A 21,584-nucleotide genomic window follows, 5' to 3' on the forward strand; every position below is an offset into this window, starting at 1 on the left:
GATGCAGTACATACATAAACGCTGACTGCAATCCAACATGGTTCGATATTCTATATTTCTCAGGTTTCAGCCACAGTTAGGGACACAATCTGTTCCACAACATTTCACCAAAGAAGTAATTCTGCTGCCGGACCATACAACTGCAGGTGTGCCAAGAAGAGCAAGCAAAGTCTGGCTCTTTGAAAATGGACATGTGAAATCTGCTCTAGAATTTGGCTGTGACTGGGACTCCAACAAAGTCATGCATTCAATAAGAACAGCCTTTCAGCCAGTTGTGGAGGGTTGCGGGTAAACTGTTAATCTGCTTTGTTAAAGTGGATTAATATTACTTGTATTAAAACAATGATAGGCTGTAATATAGTATTAGAAGTTTACTTTGTGTGTTCTGAAATCATTTTGGTCCTGCTCATAACTCACGATTATACTGGGTTACTGACCATTAATTTTGCCAGTGCAATATTATCGTAAACATCTTAAAAAAGATGCCCTCTGAAGAGAAATGAATCTACCAGAGTTTTTGGTTGCACAAAAACTGTATGAAACTAAAATATTTCCATGTACTGAGTGTCATCTTTCAGCTCGAACAGAAGCTTCATTCACAGTGTACTTTTGTCTCTCTCAGGCTACAAATCTTGCTCCCGTGCCACTCTAAACTTGTTGAGCCATCTCTCAGCCCAACACAAACTTTAAATGGAAAACTCATGAAAAAACTTTTACATCAGAAGTCCATTTATGTCAGGCCTGATAAAGTCATTTTAAGTGAGGACAAAGAAACTAAGTATCAAGAAATCAAACAAATGCTGACAAAATATAAAAAGTTTCATAAAAGTTTCTTAGATTGTTTTATCATTAGTATAATGCAATAATTCTATAAAGTTAGTTGTATTTATTTGCTTTAATTGACAGCTACTTTCTGATGATGACAGAAGCCATACAAACAGCTGTGCAGACATTCCGAACACTGACAAATGTGGTAAATACTGTATTATGTCATTCTGATATTAATTTTACATTTGTTTTCATATTTTGTGCAAAAAATATATGTCTAATACATTGGCCTGTATATTTTAAAAATATATTGCATCATATGCATTATACAAGCCTAAAATTTCTGATGCGTGCTGTCTCATATTTCACTGTTAAATATTAATCTCTTTTTTTCCTGTGTCCATCTCACAGGGATTGAAGGTGCACTGGAAATTACCAAAGATCAGATTATCAAAAAAAAAAAAATAAAAATTAACCTTTTGATCCGAAGGTTGATCCGAAGGTTGAGGCTGTTATGTGTCGGCGTGCACTTCTGGAGGGTGTCAAAAGGCTAGCATGGAGGGGACTGTGTGCCGCGCAGCACAAAAGCAAAAACAGTTGCTGTTTTTTCAGACAGTGAATCATGCCAAAGTGCTATGGGACATAAAATCTAAGCCTAAAGGCATTCTTGGCGGTCATCTTAACATCCGAAGCATTGTACCAAAAGCAGATCAGATCAGTTCTTTATTGACAGAGTCAAATTTGGACTATCTTTGTCTTACTGAAACTTGGTTACATAGCAGTGTGCCTACAAATATGATAGATGTACCAGGTTACGTGTGTTTCAGGAAGGATAGACAAGAAGGTAGGGGTGGAGGGGTTTTGGTTTTTATTAAAGACAGGTTTAAATGCAGACAAATACAACTGGACACTTATCTTGAACTTTTAGCCCTAAATATTATTCTTGCACCACAGATGAATTTTAATATAATTGTTTTGTATAATCCACCTTCTTTTGCTGTTTCTTTTTATGATGAACTCCAAGCTTTATTGAAGACATTTGATAATCACACAGAAACAATTATATATGAAGATTTTAATATTAACTGGCTGAGTACAGAAAACAAAAAAAAAATTGCAAGTAATCATGACAAAGTTTAATTTTAAGCAGATGATTAAAGGACCCACGCGCATTACGAGAAACACAAACTCTTGTTGACATGGTATTTACTAACAAATTAGATCGGATTACAAAAACTTATAATTTAATAACTGGATTGTCCGATCATAATATGACTCTGTCTGTCAGAAAACTAACAAAGAAACGACTCCAATATTTTGGAGGCTGTATCTCAGACTCAGTAAAGACAGTCATCCCTAAATCCATAACTGCACAATTTGAGCAGGAACTTAGGAATGTTAGTTGGGATGAGATAATAGAGTCTCACGATTTAGACATGTGTTGTGCCTCCATGACTACAGCTTTGGAAACATTAATAGCAAAACATTCCAAATACATTAAATGTAAACAAAGGAGAGCAACTCCACCTTGGCTAAATAATGAAATACGTATATTAATTAAAAAACGGGATTTGGCATTGAAATTGACTTGGAGGCTGGAGATGTGTGATTTATTTTGCATTAAAGAGGTGAATTAAGCTAGAATATTGGAAGTAATTAAAAATCTGTCAAATTCCAAGGCAAAGGATATTTATAATATAGACACTCTGCTCATTAAAAAGCATAATATGGAGCTTATTAAGCCCCTGACTCTTGTTAATTTATCAATTAGAGAAAATAAATTCCCAAATAGCTGGAAGAAAGCTATCGTCACACCGATTTTTAAAACGGGTGACTTTGATGTGGTCAGCAACTATCGCCCTATCTCCATTCTACCTGTGTTATCAAAGGTGCTTGAAAAGGTTGTGGCATCACAGGTAATTGGACATCTAGAAACCAATCAACTTCTTCATCCTCAACAATTTGGTTTTAGACCAAAACATTCAACCGAAACAGCAAATATTTTTTTCATCGAAAGTAGGAAGCAATATCTTGACAGTGGTAATGTTGTGGGGGCAGTGTTTCTAGACCTTAAAAAGGCCTTTGACACTGTCAACCACAACATACTCCTGTCTAAGTTAAAATCTTTCAAATTTTCTAAAGGAGCAGTTGATTGGTTTGAATCCTATCTTTGGAACAGAGAGCAGTGTGTAAAAATTAATCAAGAAAAATCTTCTTTTTTAAATAATAGAATGGGGATTCCCCAAGGGTCAATTCTTGGTGCCTTACTTTTTAGCCTGTTTATTAATGATTTACCTAAAACCTGTCCTGATGCCGGCTCCCAGCTTTATGCAGATGATGCAGTCGTTTATGCCCCTGCTAAGTCACCTAGCAAGGTAGCAGAGACCCTAACACAGTACTTGTATGAAGTCCACCAGTGGCTGGAACACAACCATCTCATTTTGAACCTAAATAAAACTGTCAATGTGTTTCTCGATAAGAAAACCAAGCTCAAATGAAAGTTTACATGTTAAAATAAAGAATAAAGGAATACAAGAGGTCAATGAGTTTAAATACTTAGTGTAAAGGACTTAAATTCATTATGGTTAAAACGTGTGGAATTTTATTTTGAAATGTACTTCTCGTGTTTTATGTTGTCATTTCCTGTTATAAAGGAAGTTTATTGTGAAAGGTCACTTAGCATGCGCAGCCAGCTACAAAAGTAAACGGTACACGGTAATGACGGTAAGAAGCACAGAGAGAGTAACGAGTGATACAAAAAAGGCAACCATAAACGGGAGAGTAAGGTGTAACAAGGAATTTAGCTCCAGTTGAAACTGGCAACAAGGTATGGTAATTGAATATTCTCAAGATTATAGTTTAAATGAAATACTGTGGTACTTTTGAAGCAAGCTAATGTGACATTTGTGTTTTATTTCCGGTTTAGCTCTTACGTTGGTCCTATGTTGAGCTACGTTGGTCTAAGTTGGACTTACAAACTGCAGCCTGGTTTATGACCTGCAATAAAAGACATTTGACCATCAGTCCTGGCTTTCACTAATTTCGACTGGTACGCTACACTTAGGAATAATTTTAGATCCACAACTCAAGTTTGATAAACATATTAAGAAAATCACAAAGACTGTAAAGAGTAATCTTAACTGTTTTAGATTAATTAGACACTATATTCCAACTCAAGCAGCTCAGATCTTCATGCACTCTATGATTTTTTTCACAGATTGCATATTGTTTGACAGTATGGGCTCAAGCTTCACCTTCTACAGTGAGGACAATTTCTTCATTATATAACCAGGCTCTAAAAATAATGGATAAAAAAACCTACCCGGTGACATCATTGCAATATACAAAAAAAATACAATCTTATGAGTTTTGACAGTTTTGTACACTTGTGTTCTCTTAAATTAGTATTCAAATGTATCAATAACCTTGCACCTGAACCTCTTCATCAATATAGTCAATGACAGAACAATAATAGAGTAACGAGAAGCACGGTGGAAGGAAACTGCAGGATTCAACGCTGCAGAACCACTTTTGGACAATCTGCTTTTTCAATCAAAGGTTGCAAACTTTGGAACATATTACCAGCTGAAATAAAATCAATAACTAATATTAAAACCTTCACAAAAAAAGTTAAGGCATGGCTTAAAGCAAACCAGAGCTGTACTCATTTTTAAAGTGTTGTAGTTTAAATAGTTAATTTGAATTGATTTGTAACATTTTACTTTTTCTTTTCCTTCTTGCTTTTGTTTTACCGATTTGTGAGGATTTTTAACTTAATTTTGTAAGTTATGGTTGTATTTGTTTAGGATTTTTGTATATTGTACTTTTAAAGGATTGTGATCTTGTATGTTTTGGTTGTTTTAAAAGCCCAACTAGGAACAGGAGTTGAGAATTAGCTGTAGCTAAAACTCTACATGCAACACATCAGATTCATGAACTGTATTGAAGCTATGTTAATTGCATTGTCCCTATTAAATAAACAATTAAATAAATAAATCTTTTTTTTTTTTTTTAAAGTTATTTTTTTGGCCTTTTTGTCGGCTTTATCGGATAGGCACAGTGAGAGAGAGACAGGGGAGAAGAGTCAGGGGAAGACATGCAGCAAAGGGCGGCAAGCGGGAATCGAACCCGGGCCAGCTGCGTCGGGGACCAGCTCTGTACATGGGTCGCCCGCTCAACGCGTTGAGCTATACGGGCGCCCTTAAATAAATAAATCTTGTCTCAACCATTTCCACTGCTGAGGCCCAGCCTCTCTCCAATGTCACCTCCCTTGCTGATAGTGATGAGGTCATCTGGTGTGCTGCATCTTCGAACTCTAGTGACAATCTTGCTATGTCCACTAGTGCCACTGTTGCCACTATCGATGACAGTGTATTGTCCAGTGGAACATCAACCATCTCCAGTGAAAACACCCATGTGTGACGGGAGGTTGTCTCTCTCCTGGCCGCTGTTGGGCGCCGTGCCAGCGGTGCGAGCACCGTAATTGCTGGGCGGTACCATGCGCCCTTTATATTCAGGTGTGCAGCGATGGCGCTTCCTGTCCTTCGCTCCCTGCTTGCTTCCGTGGTGGCTGTGGTTTGGCATGACGGCGTTGGTGGACGCAGCCGTTCTCTGGTGTATCCAGCTGTTGTGATTGCCGTCAAGGCGCGCTGTCTGAATACGTAAGTGTTCTGCCGCCTTCTTTTATTTTTGGCATGTGATTACATCTGGTGATCACCATATTTCCACTCCTTCCAGCGTGGCTGAGTGCTGGGGTGAATTCCCCGGGGTGAAGCGGGGATCTGCTGGAGCCCTGCTGGGCATAGGATCACAGGCTCGCTCTGGGTGTGTGTGTGTGCGCGCGTGTGTGTGAGCCGTATTCTTGTGGCTCACATCCTCCACTTGCCAGGTACGTGATGGGTTGGTTCCCCCAGGCGCTATTCTGATTTTATGTAACGAGTTTATTAACTCAATATTATTTTTCTTTCCAGTTAACAGCCCGGCGTAATCGGACTGCCACCATCACTTCAAGTTGAGCTGCTGTTTTGGTTCTCTTTAATATTTGTCTGGTGAACTGTTCGTGTTTTTTTTTTTTTTTTTTTTTTTTTTGATTTTGTTTGTTTGCTGCGGCTTGGAGCGGACTTCTCAGAGTAAGGTAAAGTTGGCAAGATATTCACAGATTCGGACTTCCGGCATCAATAACTCATGAGATATACGTTGTAAAAACATAAACAATACCTCTTTCAAATCGCTAAGCTAGACAATGTACTACAAGGCCAGTTTTATCAAAAGTCGCTGTCTTTCAAGCTGCAGAAATGACTGTCTAGCTTACAGCGATTTGAAAGGGGTATTGTTTATGTTTTTACAACGTATATCTCATTAGTTATTGATGCCGGAAGTCCGAATCTGTGAATTTCTTGCCAACTTTACCTAACTACTTCTCAGCCCAGCACGGCTGAGTGCCGTCTGCGTCCGCTCCGTGCAGAGGCTGGTTGTGTTGCTGCTGTGCCAGAACTTGTACAGCTGCAAGGGCTACTTCAGTTGATGGTGTTTTGTTTTCTTTGTTATTTGGAAATTAATTCAGGTATTTCCTTTTGGTGTCTTGGTTTGCTTTGTTGCATTAGTTGGTTTAATTGTCTTTTCTTGTTTTCTTTGTGAGTTTATTCAGCCTCATTTATTGATTTAATTCATCATTTATTGTTCTTTGGTTTTGTTCTCTTTTGTCCACACCGGTTATGGTTAGTTTGGGCACGTTTTATTAATCTTTCTTTTGTTTACAGGTGCTGTGGCTTACTGCAGCAGTTACTCCCTGGTGGTGGTGTCTTCTTCACGGTCCCCCCCTTTTTTTTGGTTTTGTGTGTGTGTGTGTGTATTATTTGCAGTGTCACAGGTGATTCATTTGAGGATTCCTCTCCCCTTTTGGTTATCCTGCCGCAGGGTAAGCCCCAGCCCGGGTTTTTATTCCTTGTTGCCCATTCTTTCTTTTAGTTAGTATATGTTAACATATACTAACTAACTGTGTGACATTACTTCTTTCCTCATAATTTGTTAATAAACATTGTTAAATTGGAACACGTCTCGCCCCCCTGTGTTAATGGAACCTGTTGAGCCTTAATTGGTTTAGTGACAGTGAAACACACCCGAGCTAGGATTTCCTGGGTGCAGGTCCCAGGTGGCGTTGTTGGGACCATAATTGGTCTAATTGGCTACAAACATTCCTCGAATTTCGCCACACACGGCTCGTTGCTTCAGCCTTCCGTCAGTGTTAGCGGTGACAAAGCCGATTCTTCTGCTAATAACACCTCCATTCAGTGCCATGGTCCCACTTGTCCCAATTGATCGGGTAATAGCTCATCCAGCACATCCTACAGGTTTGTCTTTAATGCATTTATTTTTCTTCACATTCTTCAGGTTATATAAAATTGGGCTTTATTTACTATATAATTTTGTATTACATTAGTCTATGTTGATACTAGATGATTATGTCCTTAATTTTTAAACTGTGAAATAATGCACTGGTTATTCATAACCTCTGGAGTTACTAAACATGAAAGAAGTTCTTGATGGTAATACAGCTATGTCAGGATTGTATATTTGTACATTAACTGTGTACATTAACTCTAGAAAATGTTTACAATTTATTACAGTACTTACCTTGGCCTGTTTGAGAAAGAATGCCTCTCTGATGATCCAGATCTCCAGGAAGCCATTTCAAGGTCTTTAGATTCCAGTACAAGTGAGAAGTTAGTAGAAGATTAGCCTCTAGCAGATTGTATTTTATGGAGGCTGTAGTGTTAAATTAAAAGATTGTAAAGTGGTTCTTTATCTGCCTACACAAATATTATGAAGATAGTATTGTGTATCTAAATAGGAGGTATTACATAAAATGAAGCACAGATACAAAGCTCCAAACATCCACGTCTGTCTTTTCACACCATATACACATGTGGACAAAATAGTTGGTACCCTTCGGTTAATGAAAGAAAAACCCACAATGGTCACAGAAATAACTTGAATCTGACAAAAGTAATAATAAATAAAAATTCTATGAAAATTAACCAATGAAAATCAGACATTGCTTTTGAACCGTGGTTTAACAGAATTATTTAAAAAATAAACTCACGAAACAGGCCTGGACAAAAATGATCGTGCCCTTAATATTTTGTTGCACAGCCTTTTGAGGCAAGCACTGCAATCAAATGGTTTCTGTAACTGTCAATGAGACTTCTGCACCTCTCGGCAGGTATTCTGGTCCACTCCTCATGAGCAGACTGCTCCAGTTGTCTCAGGTTTGAAGGGTTCCTTCTCCAGATGGTATGTTTCAGCTCCTTCCACAGATGTTCAATAGGATTTAGATCAGGGCTCATAGAAGGCCACTTCAGAATAGTCCAAACTTTTCCTCTTAGCCATTCTTTGCTGTTTTTAGTTGTGTGTTTTGGGTCATTATCCTGTTGCAAGACCCATGACCTGCAACTGAGACCAAGCTTTCTGACACTGGGCAGCACATTTCTCTCTAGAATACCATGATAGTCATGAGATTTCATTGTACCCTGCACAGATTCAAGACACCCTGTGCCAGATGCAGCAAAGCAGCCCCAGAACATAACAGAGCCTCCTCCATGTTTCACAATAGGGACAGTGCTCTTTTCTTGATATGCTTCATTATTGCGTCTGTGAACATAGAGCTGATGTGCCTTGCCAAAAAGTTCCAGTTTTGTTTGGTCTGTCCATAGGACATTCTCCCAGAAGCTTTGTGGCTTGTCAACATGCAGTTTGGCAAATTCCAGTCTGGCTTTTTCATGATTTTTTTTCAACAATGGTGTCCTCCTTGGTCGTCTCCCATCAAGTCCACTTTGGCTCAAACAATGACGGATGGTGCGATCTGACACTGATGTACCTTGACCTTGGAGTTCACCTTTAATGTCTTTAGAGGTTGTTCTGGGCTCTTTTGTTACCATTCCTATTATCAATCTGTTCCATTTTTCATCAATTTTCCTCCTATGGCCATGTCCAGGGAGGTTGGCTACAGTCCCATGGATCATGAATTTCTGAATAATATGTGCAACTGTAGTCACAGGAACATCAAGCTGCTTGGAGATGGTCTTATAACCTTTACATGCTTGTCTATAATTTTCTTTCTAATCTCCTGAGACAACTCTCTCCTTCGCTTCCTCTGGTCCATGTTTAGTGTGGTACACACCATGTCACCAAACAGCACAGTGATTACTTGTAACCCTATAAATAGGCTGACTGACTGACTACAAGTTTGTAGACACCTGTGATGCTAATTAGAGGACACATCTTGACTGAACATGTCCCTATGGTCACATTATTTTCAGTCTTTTCTAGGGGTACCATCATTTTTGTCCAGGCCTGTTTCATGACTTTATTTTTTAAAATAATTCTGTTGAACCACGGTGCAAAAGCAATGCTGATTTTCATTAGTTAATTTTCATAGACTTTTTATTTATTATTACTTTTGTCAGATTCAAATTATTTCTGTGACCATTGTGGGTTTTTCTTTCATTAACCGAGGGGTACCAACATTTTTGTTGTGTATATATTCCAAACACATCTATTTAAATGGTTTACTTTTACACCTCTCCCTGACATGACAATGTACTGCTCTGTGAAGCTGCAAGCTGTCTTAAACTCTTTCTCACCTCTACATCTACCTGTAAGTGTTAGCTACTCATAAATCCCTTTAACTTCATATAAATGATGAACTTAGGCTCCATGACTGAAAAGTTACACCAATATGAAATTTCAGCTTACCAGCATTCTATGTAATTGCCAGCAGAGGGATATTTCTCTACTTGTCATTAAAGTCATATTTTACAGAAGTGCATAGGAAACTTTTGTATAATTTATTTTTTTAGTGTAACCTTTATTTATCCAGGAGAGACTCATTGAGATTTGGAATCTCTTTTTTGAGGGTGTCCTGGCCAAGACAGGCTGTTATTTGTCAGGAAATAAATAAACCAGGCTATACCATTGGTTGATAAACAGGTTGTGGCAACTTGATGTGCATTGCCTGTCAGTCTGTTTGCTAATTTATTTGTTTCAGTGATTTAAAGATGACTTTGGAGAGACTGATGGAGCAGATTGCTTCTCAAGTGAATGATAACACTGTACGCTTCAATATTATGAGAAGGAATGTGTGGGATGGAGCATCCAGAGCCATGGGCAGATCCAATTTTTCACCGGAAAAGAAGATAGATGTCAATTTTACTGATGACTATGGAACATCTGAGGATGCTGTGGACAATGGAGGACCTACGCGGGAGTTCTTCCGACTCTGCCTACATGAAATAAAGGACAAAATTGGCATCTTTGAGGGTCTATCCAATGCTAAAGTTCTCACATGCAATTTGAAAGGTACTCATGGTTAAAGTGTTTCATATTTCTGTTGCTTCTTTCTCTGTTATTTAGATCAATAAATCTAAAAAATCTGAACAGTTTTGAATATTGTCTCTGCAAAGCATGGAAGTCATAAAGCATGAAAAAAAGCTGAGTTTGGTAGTTCGGTTGCTATGTAACATTGACCTGTCATGTTTCATTTCATTTGGAAATAGCAATGAAAGAAAATGGATACTTCTATGCTGGCCAGATAATGGCAATTGCCCATGGGGGATGTAGTCCATGTTTTCTGTCTGAGGTCTTGTATGAGTGTCTGCCAAAGGGTTCAGATAATGTAAAGGTCAAAACTGATGATATTACGGACGAAGAAACAAGGTCACAGGTACAGAGGGTGAGTTTGTCTTCATCTGAATTATCTCATTTAGAAACTTGGATTTCACTTTCAATGCACTTAAGAAGATTTGGTGCACAAAGTGTCATGGTGTACAGCACAGGCTTTCCTATTTTGCACCTGGTGCAGCTGTCGTTTTTATACCGAGCGCTTGTGTTGTTAAAGAAGCAAAATAACTTCCCTCCCTTAGTGCCCGTGTGTGTCTTAAAATGAGAAGAAGTCAGATGCATTCCTATCTTGAGGATGCAGGAAACAACTGCACCTTAGACCATATTAGCCCAGTGTCAAAGTCTGTGGTACAGTGAGTTTATGATATTTAGAGAATGCATTGGCAGGATGGACATACATTGACTGAGCCTGTTCCACAAACAAGCTACACACCTTCTCCACAGTTTAGTATTAGTGCTTTTGGTGATATGTTCAGATGCACTCTTTAGTGAGAGAGAGAGAGGGATGATGTTACGGCAGGTTCAAAAGGCTCAGGAGCAGGAAATGAAACAACACCAGCATGAACGTTTTAAAAATGCTTTTATTCACAACAAGAAACTCAATACAGGAACCAGAACTAGAATCTTAGACAAAGAAGAACTAAATTACTACTAGAACTAAAAAACAAAAACCATCTAGAGGTAGGGAGGAATAACTACATGAAAAATGGAAACTGAAACTAAGGTTAACCCACGTATGGCAACACCAAGGTAGGGAAACGACTGAAAATACAAAACTAACCCAGCCTAGACTACCTGTAATTATGAGCTGAAACCCCAGACTAAAGCTACCCTATGCAAAGCATAAAATACATTAAGTGAAATACGGAACGCTGATTATTTAAATTGATGTATTAACAATACAAATAGTCTGGTGATACTAGGGCTTGGAGACTTAGCTGATGAGCTGAGAACAGTCCTTTTGGTTTGACGTCATCTAGAAGTCCCCCTCCCGGTATTCGCCATGTGCTTTGGTAAGTTTGTATCAGTAGAACCCGGTCGTAGCAGACGTTTCCAGAGAAAGTCCTCTTCCCAGGTGTACATTGATGTTCCCAGGTTAAGCTGGTGACAGGTGGAGAGCCTCCGGAGAAGAAGGCAGAAGCCGTGGTAGGGCGGAAAACCAGCAGACGAAGGAACCCAGGCAACTCAGCAGGCAGGAATCAGCTTTCTAAACACAAAACAGAATTACTGGCAATTCTAGGCTGGTGGCAAGGACAGTTCTACTCCCAGCTCTAACTGGAGATTAGACGACGGTCCAGCTTCGAATGACGGGTGCCATCTGCTTTTATGGAGACGCCCAGAGACCAGTCACTCAGCTCCCACCTGCAGCTCGTCCGCTGATTACGATGCACCACACCTGCTGCCAGCTACACCACACACACCTAGGAGAAAGAGAACAGGGCCGGAGGAGGAAGCACTACCACAGTTCACAACCTTAAGCTGTGGCTGTGACAGATGAAAGATGCAAAGCTTTTGTTTGTTTCCAAGTTCTCCTCTGTGTGCTCTCTCCAATACACGTTTTGTCTAATACAGTACATGCGGAAGTGCGCGCACACACACACACACACACACACACACACACACACACACACACACACACACACACACACACACACACACACACACACACACACACACACTGACAGGCTTTCATGCAATAGGGAGTTGAATTTATAATGGTTTGTATGCATAACTAAGATGACACCAACAATCAGAATGGATGCTAGACAGACTGGCGATTTTTTTATTTTATTTTTTAAAAACTATCAGTGTAATCTCAAATTACATACATATATCCATTACCCACAAGTTAGAGAATATATTTTAGGATTCCAGCAGAAAACATAGTAACACAGTAAATAAATGTTTACAGCCTCCCTTTCTGATGTTGAGCTGACATTCATATGTACTGTATATCCTCCATGAACATATTTCATATAGAGTTTTAATCAAAAATTAACTGAAACTTAAATAGTTTTTTTTTCATAATGACTAAAGTGTTTAATCAATGGGATGGATAAATAATATCCTCAAAATATTTTCTGAATTTTTAGATCTTACAAGCTGAGACAGAATCACAGCTCCAAGATGCAGTTACACAGGCAGCGAATCTGATTAGTATGGCTGGTCACAATGTTCGCATAACATTGGAAAACAAACAAGAGACGGCTTTAGACTTGGCTCACTGGTACGTCCTCCAACGGACTCGTGCACCTTTTGAAAGGTATGTGTATTTCTTAGCACATACCTGAGCAGAAAGCAACAAAGGCTAGGTTAATGGTGGTAAAATTGTTTAAAAAAAAAAAAAAAAAAAGATAGGAAACAAAGCTGGTGCAAGGATTGCATATAAAATGTTGATATATGGATGATGATTGTTTTGTTTTATTATCATTACAAGTGAATCAGGGGGTTTGTTCTGGAATTGTGAAACCTCTATAAATTAAACAAAGGGGATAAAATGCTTTCTTTAGGTTCAGAGATGGCTTAACAGCTCTAGGTGTCCTAGAGGCTGTCCAGAGATACCCTCTACAGATGAAGTGCCTTTTCGTCAATGGTGAAAAGGCTTTAACAGCGACTGATATAGTCTCTTTCAGATCATTCACTCCGAAAGAGGAAGTAACGCATTCCAGGAAGAGTGCCGGACCATGACTTTTTGGCAAGACTATCTTCAGGATGCTGAATGTAAGCTTTGCTAAATAAATAGTTTTTGAGGTGCATCATGGAGGTACAAGAGCAATAATTATAATTACTTCATAACAGTATGTTTTCAATAATAAGCAGGTTATGTCATCAGCTTGCATCTGTTTGCTTGTTAGCAGGATTACACAAAAAGCACATATTTTAATGAAACTTGGTAGAAGGATGGGGTATGGGCCTGGAAGGCACTATTGAATCAAATTTTAGATTTCAGTGCAGATCCAAGGTTTTTTTTTTATATATTCGTTAACAATAGGAAATCGTGTGTTTTCATAATTTTCATATTTTTACTGGGTATAATGGTCTTGATCATTCAGAAGTCTAGTATTTATCTGAGTGTGTACAGTTTAGAGTAGATCTAATTGAATATCAGGGTCTAACCCACTTGAATCTGTTTTGTTGGAGAGTTTTCTTTTTCCCATTGCTACATGCTAACAAATAAAGCTATAAATTTGAAACTATCACTATTGTGTTGCTGAGATGTTCAGGATTCTGGATGGCATCATCAGTTCATCATCATCAACAGTTGCATATTGCATGGTTGTTGAAGGATATCCAAATAAATATGACTGATTTTAGTGTAGATCCAAATCTGTTAGAGGAGTTCACCTCCAAGGCTTGGTGGAGGCCTGCACTCTGCTGACTGACATTCTAGTTTATGCCTTTATTATATTATCGTATTGATATTTAAGATAAATTCATTACATGCACTTCTAGCAAGCATCTTAACCTACCACCTTATTTTGTGTTCGTATTGAGCACAAACAATAGCTTACTTTTGCATCTAACAAACATGAATTTATTTTATTATTTATTAAGTACTTTTGCTGACAAGTGCTTTTTTTATATTAACCAAATTGTTAGCATTGTCAGTAGCATTAAGAAACTTCTTCAAATTACAGTACCATCTCAATAAATGAAAAATAGTGCAGGTTTAAGGAAATTTGGAGAGGCAGTGTAGTTTACCTTTCCGACAACACTTTTAGTGTCCACTGGTATAATTAATTAATATTTTAAAATAGCAATTGATAAAATTAAACTTAAATTAATTGAAGTTAAACTATGTGGTTTTTTTTCTCTTTTTATATTCAACAGTTGAAAAGGTGTCTCTCTGGAAGATATTCTGGTTTTCTTCACCGGATGTGGGTTTCTCTCCAAAGCCAAGCCTTGAGTTCATTACCCATTCCCGATTTCCAGTGGCCAATACATGTGACAACATTCTTCGCATTCCATTACATGCATCACACACTGCTTTCAAACGTGACATGGATTTTGCCATACGCAATTCACCAGGATTTGGAAGAGCATGAGAGGTAATGTAAAGGTTTGTAGAGGTTGAGTTATGATGAGAATTTTTTGTTTTTTTAAAAAATTTTTTATGTCCTATTCATGTTAATGCTGAATTTTGTGTAATAGAGACTTAAATGTCATCACCTGTAAATTCAAGATGGATGAAGCCGCTGTGACATCATGCTTTGGTCACCAAAGTGAGTAAACCAGATGTCTCAAGGCTGAGAAACTAAGAAGCACGGCACACTCGTGTTTTATCCTGATTCTTAACTAGACCATAATTCCATGGATATGATGTCAGATTTAATAAGACTAGAAAACTGTGATTACTGTTTACTGTACAACCATTAGAGAGAATACAGGTTGAATTGATACACAGCCTTCCCTGTTTAGATCTGGAAGCCTCATCCATCTTAAATGTTCAGTATCTCTAGAAATGTGCATTTAACCATTCGTAGTTCTTTGTTACATTTTAAAGTTTTCAGGTGTTCATAATTTAAAATTTTGAATGTTGAGATTCCTTTTTGCAAATCAATGAATAGGAGGCAATTTTTGCCATTGTTTGGTATGACTTGTGTAGTTAAAAAAAATATTTGGATGTGCACAAAACCGATATTGTCCTCATAAGGGTTAGAAATGTTAAAAGAAAATACACTGTTACAGCACCAGATATGCTTTTGGATAAATTATCCTCATCTTTTTTTCTGAAATTGTACATGAACAATTGTCCTGCAACGTTAAAAGTGAATTATTTTCCCAACAAAGGCCTTGGCTCTATAAGTTCATCTGGATTGCTCCAACATGTCACTTAAACATAGCAATAATATTTGGAGAAAAGTTCTTGATGTTGCAAAAAAACTGTACACTTCATAATAAACAGGTTGTTCAAACATAGTGAGTTTCTGCTGAAGGAAGATTGATTGAAGTGAAGCAGTGTTGCCCAACCCCGTTGTTTCTTGATGAATAGTGGTATGGGTTTCTAACAATTAAAGCATTCCATGTTCCTACTTTGTATGTGTTGGCCTTGTGTCTTGTTGGTGTATATTTGGGTCAAATACATGCATTTAAGATGTCACATTTCTCTAGAAGAATGTTGACAAACTGACAAAAAATATATTTTATTTGAAAATATAAACAATACAAGGTTCATTTTCACTGAAAGGGATAAATTAGTACATTATGTAATGAAACTGCAGTGCACATTTTACAGTAATGCTAATTTACAGAAATAACTAAGAACTTCTTGTGTAGATGTCAGATGAAGGGAGTAAACAGCATATTGAAGAAACACTCACTGACAATTTTCACTGCAAATATTTCCCAGTAAGTGATGCGATTAACAATTTAATGAGAACAGGATGAGATTTTGTTATAAAAACAATAATTACACATGTTCAGGTCAAGATCTGCTAGAGCCAAGAGTTACAGCTTTGTCCACACGGGAGCTTTAAATGAGTCAGCATGCAAGAAACTAGTCTCTTCAAATTGAATCCTGGAGAAAATAGCAATGGGTTCTGGGATTTTCGCAACATTAGCACAGTGCTCTGTCACCACCTCTATATTATGAACTCCAACAACATTACTTAGACTAACTATTCATTTGAAGCAGGTGACATGTTGTCAAAAAAAGTTCTATCCCATGATTTCCATCATCATTCAAAGGATTAATGTGCCCCAACTCAGCATTCCGTTGGTGCTGATGATACGATTGTTGTTGTTGTTGCCCATGTACATGATTGAGTGTTTGATCTTCATGAAGCCAAAGCATTCCAACTGTCCATAGTTGTAGTGGTGAGTTGCTTTCCATTGTTCTTAAGCTGTGGTGGTTCCACTGGCTAACAAATTCATCTACAGATCGATTTATTCTTGGGAGGTAAACATGGTGAAGGGCCCTAATGTGAACTGGGTCAGTGCTATCCAGCACTGCAACATTTTCCATAAAAATGAAGAGGTCTTTAAAGTATGCTGACACTACCCTATTTAGTTCCCCCCACAATCTTTCAGTTCTTTGATTGTGAACACTACGTTCAACCATAAAACTTCCTCTGTTTGCCCCTCTATTCTCAATCATAAATCTTGCAATGTCTGCAACACTCTCCCTACCAGCATCACCCCTGACATGATGTGCGAGTCCAAATAGATCAACTGCACCCTGGAAAAGTTGCAAGGCAGTAGATGCTCTGTTGTCTGTGCAACATCTCAGGTAGGTAATGCAGCGACTATAGCCATCAATTCCTCCATGAAATACGAATCCCCATGGATTTAGTTTGTGGTTTGTGTCAACATGCCTGGAAAAAAAAGAGATTTATTGTTGTTGTTGTTATTTGGGTGCAGGTTAAAAGACATTTTTTACTTTGTTGGCATACAAGAAGCCTTGTTTTTACATTTAAACAAAATGATAATTTTAAAAAGAACACATACCATACTTGACTTGGGACAGAGATATTGTAGACCCTCCGTTGAATTGCTTTTCATCGTCTTAAGGCTCTTCCCGCTGGATCAGCTATTCTCAGATGCTCTCGCACTCTCCATCACTGAACTCTGATCCCTCTCCCTCTCAAACTGCTGGTAACATATGTCTGTCCTGAGCCGGAGGTTTGACACAGTATCTAAGCAATAAGACGATCAAGATCATCATCTGAAATGTTGGTAAAATTGCCATAGTCCACCAAACCAACTTGTAGTCTATGGTTGTACAGTGTTCGATTATTTACAGACAACATTCAAGTTATGGCTGCCCAAGTAAATCCTAAATATCGCATGTAAATAAGCAGAATGGATGAAATGTTGTACCTTGAAAAACAAAAAGAAAAAAATGCATTTATTGACTAATTGACATTAACTATAATGCTATAATGGAGATGGTGAGTTTCCCACTTCATAAGCCGCCATTCCTACTATTTTTATCACTTACCTTGGTCTTCCTCTCTGAAACGCAGAGCTCGCTGCATCACCTCCCTCAGTAGCTTCAACTCGTAACGTTATTTCAGCTGACATCTCTCTGAGAGATTCGTAAATTCCTTCAAGATGGATGCACAAAATACACTCAGCAACGTTTTGTTGAACATTACTCATAAGCAATAAAAATGTTCCAATAATGGAACTATGATCCTCAATGTGACGCAGTCTACATTTTAAACTATCAATGTCACTTGGAGTATTACCAGCTGTTCCAAAAAAGTTTTCCAGTTCAACAAAGTATCGATATATTTCAGCTGATGCCATTTGTAAAACCAGCAAATAGCTGTTTAGTGACAACAATGCAACTAAACATGGTAGAATCTTGGTTTTAATTCTGTTCCATTATATATATATTTTGAGTTTCATTCCATATATTCAGATTTTCATTATATATATTCAAACTTTTATTTCATATATTCCGACTTTCATTCAATATATTCAGACTTTCATTCAATATATTCAAACTTTCATTCCATATATTCAGACTTTCATTGCATATATTCCGACTTTCATTCAATATATTCCGACTTTCATTCCATCTATTCGGATTTTCATTCCATATATTCAGAGTTTCATTCAATATATTCCGACTTTTTTTCCTACCGAGCCCCGGAAGGGACATGTCGGTATGGCGAAACGACAATGGAGGACACCCACCCGTACGAGAGTTTTATTGAGGTTTATTTTGAAATCGGCCTAAAATACAAAGACATTCAAGCAGTGCGATGCACGAGGAGTCTGCCGTGCAGACCAGCGATCCTGATCATGGTAAGTTTTATTTCTCCAACACCCTGCTGTTAGCCCACTATGAATACACAGCTACAGTTGTCCCACATTAATATTATGAACGCTACACCATCTAACGTGGAAGGGACACAGCATCAGTGATCAGAGGTTGGCGTTGAACTGTTGTTTGCTAACCAGTTAACCGCCGCTAAGCTAACAAACTATGAAACAATTCCTTATAAAACCCGAGAAAAGGAGCAGCAGTATTTCCTAACAAGACCTGTATCCAAAACCTTCCACGTTGTTACACAACGACCCATTAATCATATTACTGAACTATATGGTAATCATTGAAATTTCTCTTGAAGAATCAATGAACTGTTTGCTAACATTATCATTAATGCAAGTCGAAAACTAATTCAATTGATCAATTTAACACAATGAAGTAAAGAGTACTGGTAATGTGCAGCTATTTTTATCATTTTTTGTAACACTTTCTAACATTGTATGGACAAAGCAATAATTAATCAGTTAATGGAGAAAATGATTTGTAATACAGATGCTATCAACAGCATGTCTTGTTCATTTTATTTAATTGTCAGTCTTGGATGATGAGGTCCAGTTACCAGGACCACTACTCTGCAGCTCACAGATCCCATCCTGCAGCTCATCCACGCCGTCCTCCTCTCAACAGACCAAATCAAGTAAGATCTGTTTAGACTATGCAAACATGAACATGATCAATATGTTAACTTTCAGCCCATCCTAAAATCATAAAACAGCACATTTACTTTAACTGTGTTTATGAATATAGAAAGTAATTACTAACAACTAATACCTATTTGGGTGCTTTTATGCAGGAAAAACTAAGCAGGATGCTACTGTGGATCTGCTCTTCAGATTAGCTCTGCTGTGATTAACAATCTGCCTTCATCGCAGTCACAGGCAGCGGAGAAGGCAGGTAATTGTCAGAGATGTTTTGACTCTTAACACTGAACATGTTAGCGTTAGCTTAGTTACTTAGCTTCGACTATGTTTTCATCCATTACATAACAGTTAAACAAACGCAATAAGTTGATGATAATATCTATGTTCATCTTTATAGATGGTCTTAAGGTTAATTGCGAGGCAGAGGTCAGCTGTTGCCTGGATATCCGGGATCACGCCACTGTTGGGACACAATTGTACAGCTGAAGGCTGCTGTTCTGTCCAAACTGTCATGAAACACTGACATTTTTATTGTGATATACCCACCACTGTTGTTAGTTTTTGTTTCAATAAATTGTTTGAGATGAGGAAATCACTGTTGCATGTTTCTACTTAACTGCCCTACTTTCATGATTTTGTGTCACCATAGCATGAATTTTTTACATTTTCCATAAATTTCACCCAAAAGTTGAATAACTATTTGTGAGCAGTGTATGTAGACACGTCATGTAAGCACACTTCAATAATATATCCAGTGCAGTAGTGCAGTTTATCTATCTTGCTTGGTGTGATATGTTCAAAAGCACCAATAATTATCTGTCAAAATGTAACAGAAGTGTGCACTGAACACTGAATAAAGTCTCTGTAGATTATAGACAAAACACGCATCTTTCATCACAAATTTCTGTTTATTCACCCAAAGTGCAAGAGTAAAAATACAAAACAGGTGAAGTTAAATAACTAAAACGTAAAAGAATTTACAAAAAAGAAGATTTTTTTTTCTAGAAAAGGGCAAAAGTAGTGGACGGTGCAGTTTATTTCTGGGACAGTCGCTCCAGCACTGACACCGTACGTCCCATCAGTCCAACCAAGGTGTCTGAATTTTCATCCATCCTCTGGATGGCAGTGGTCAGGTCTTGGACTCTGGATGTTCTGGAGCATGGCAGTGGTCAGGTCTTGGACTCTGGATGTTCTGGAGCATGGCAGTGGCCAGGTCTTGGTCTCTGGATGTTCTGGAGCATGGCAGTGGCCAGGTCTTGGTGTCTTCTGAACTGTTCCTCTGACCTCTCCAGATACTGCAGCAGATCCACAGTAGCATCCCACTTCCCTTTTCCTGCATAAAAGCACCCAAAAAAGTACTAGTTGTTAGTAATTATTTTCTATATTTATAAACACAGTTAACTTAAAGTAAATGTTCTGTTTTGTGATTTTAGGATGGGCCGAAAGTTAACATGTTGATCATATTGTTGTCCACAAAGTCTAAACAGATCTTACTTGATTTGGTCTGTTGAGAGGAGGACAACATGGATGAGCTGCAGGATGGGACCAGTGAGCCGCAGAGTAGTGATCCTGGTAACTGGACCTCATCATCCAAGGCCGACAACTAAATAAAATGAACAAGACATGCTGTTGATAGCATCTGTATAAATCATTTTCTCCATTAACTGATTAATTATTGCTTTGTCCATACAATGTTAGAAAGTGTTACAAAAAATACATGTAATAATTTCCAACACTGCTAAAAACCACCATAAACACCTGTGTATACGAAATCAGTGCATTGAATTTCCACATCTGCAAAGCTGGAAAAAACACAGCAATCAGCATTTTCCCTTGAAATTATGAAAATAGCTGCAGATTACCAGTTCTCTTTACTTCATTGTGTTAGTTTGATCATTTGAATCATTTGTTTCATAGACTTGCATTACTGACACAAAACATAACACAAAAATTAGAATGTGTTCACAAAGAGTTCATTGGTTCTTCAAGAGAAATTTCAATGATTACCATATAGTTCAGTAATATGATTAATGGGCCGTTGTGTAACAACGTGGAAGGTTTTGGATACAGGTCTTGTTAGGAAATACTGCTGCTCCTTTTCTCGGGTTTTATAAGGAATTGTTTCATAGTTTGTTAGCTTAGCGGCGGTTAACTGGTTAGCAAACAACAGTTCAACGCCAACCTCTGATCACTGATGCTGTGTCCCTTCCACGTTAGATGGTGTAGCGTTCATAATATTAATGTGGGACAACTGTAGCTGTGTATTCATAGTGGGCTAACAGCAGGGTGTTGGAGAAATAAAACTTACCATGATCAGGATCGCTGGTCTGCATGGCAGACTCCTCGTGCATCGCACTGCTTGAATGTCTTTGTATTTTAGGCCGATTTCAAAATAAACCTCAATAAAACTCTCGTACGGGTGGGTGTCCTCCATTGTCGTTTCGCCATACCGACATGTCCCTTCCGGGGCTCGGTAGGAAAAAAAGTCGGAATATATGGAATGAAACTCTGAATATATGGAATGAAACTCTGAATATATGGAATGAAAATCCGAATATATGGAATGAAAGTCTGAACATCATATATATTCCGACTTTCATTCCATATATTCAGAATTTTACATATATATATAATTTCCTAAAAGGCATGCCATACACACACACACACACACACACACACACACATATATATATATATATATATATATATATATATAT

At 38.0% G+C, this 21,584-nt stretch overlaps 1 long non-coding RNA gene across 1 annotated transcript; it reads left to right on the top strand.

The window, feature by feature from the left end:
• The first annotated feature begins 18,063 nt into the window (after window positions 1-18,063).
• On the top strand, window positions 18,064-19,595 carry LOC111584336 (uncharacterized). The gene is made up of 4 exons (XR_002747676.3): window positions 18,064-18,201; window positions 18,762-18,863; window positions 19,020-19,120; window positions 19,265-19,595. It is a non-coding gene; the product is annotated as an uncharacterized LOC111584336 (long non-coding RNA).
• The last annotated feature ends 1,989 nt before the right edge of the window (window positions 19,596-21,584 follow it).

The sequence above is a fragment of the Amphiprion ocellaris genome, chromosome 2 (genome assembly GCF_022539595.1).
Source record: "Amphiprion ocellaris isolate individual 3 ecotype Okinawa chromosome 2, ASM2253959v1, whole genome shotgun sequence".
Classification (NCBI taxonomy): domain Eukaryota; kingdom Metazoa; phylum Chordata; class Actinopteri; family Pomacentridae; genus Amphiprion; species Amphiprion ocellaris.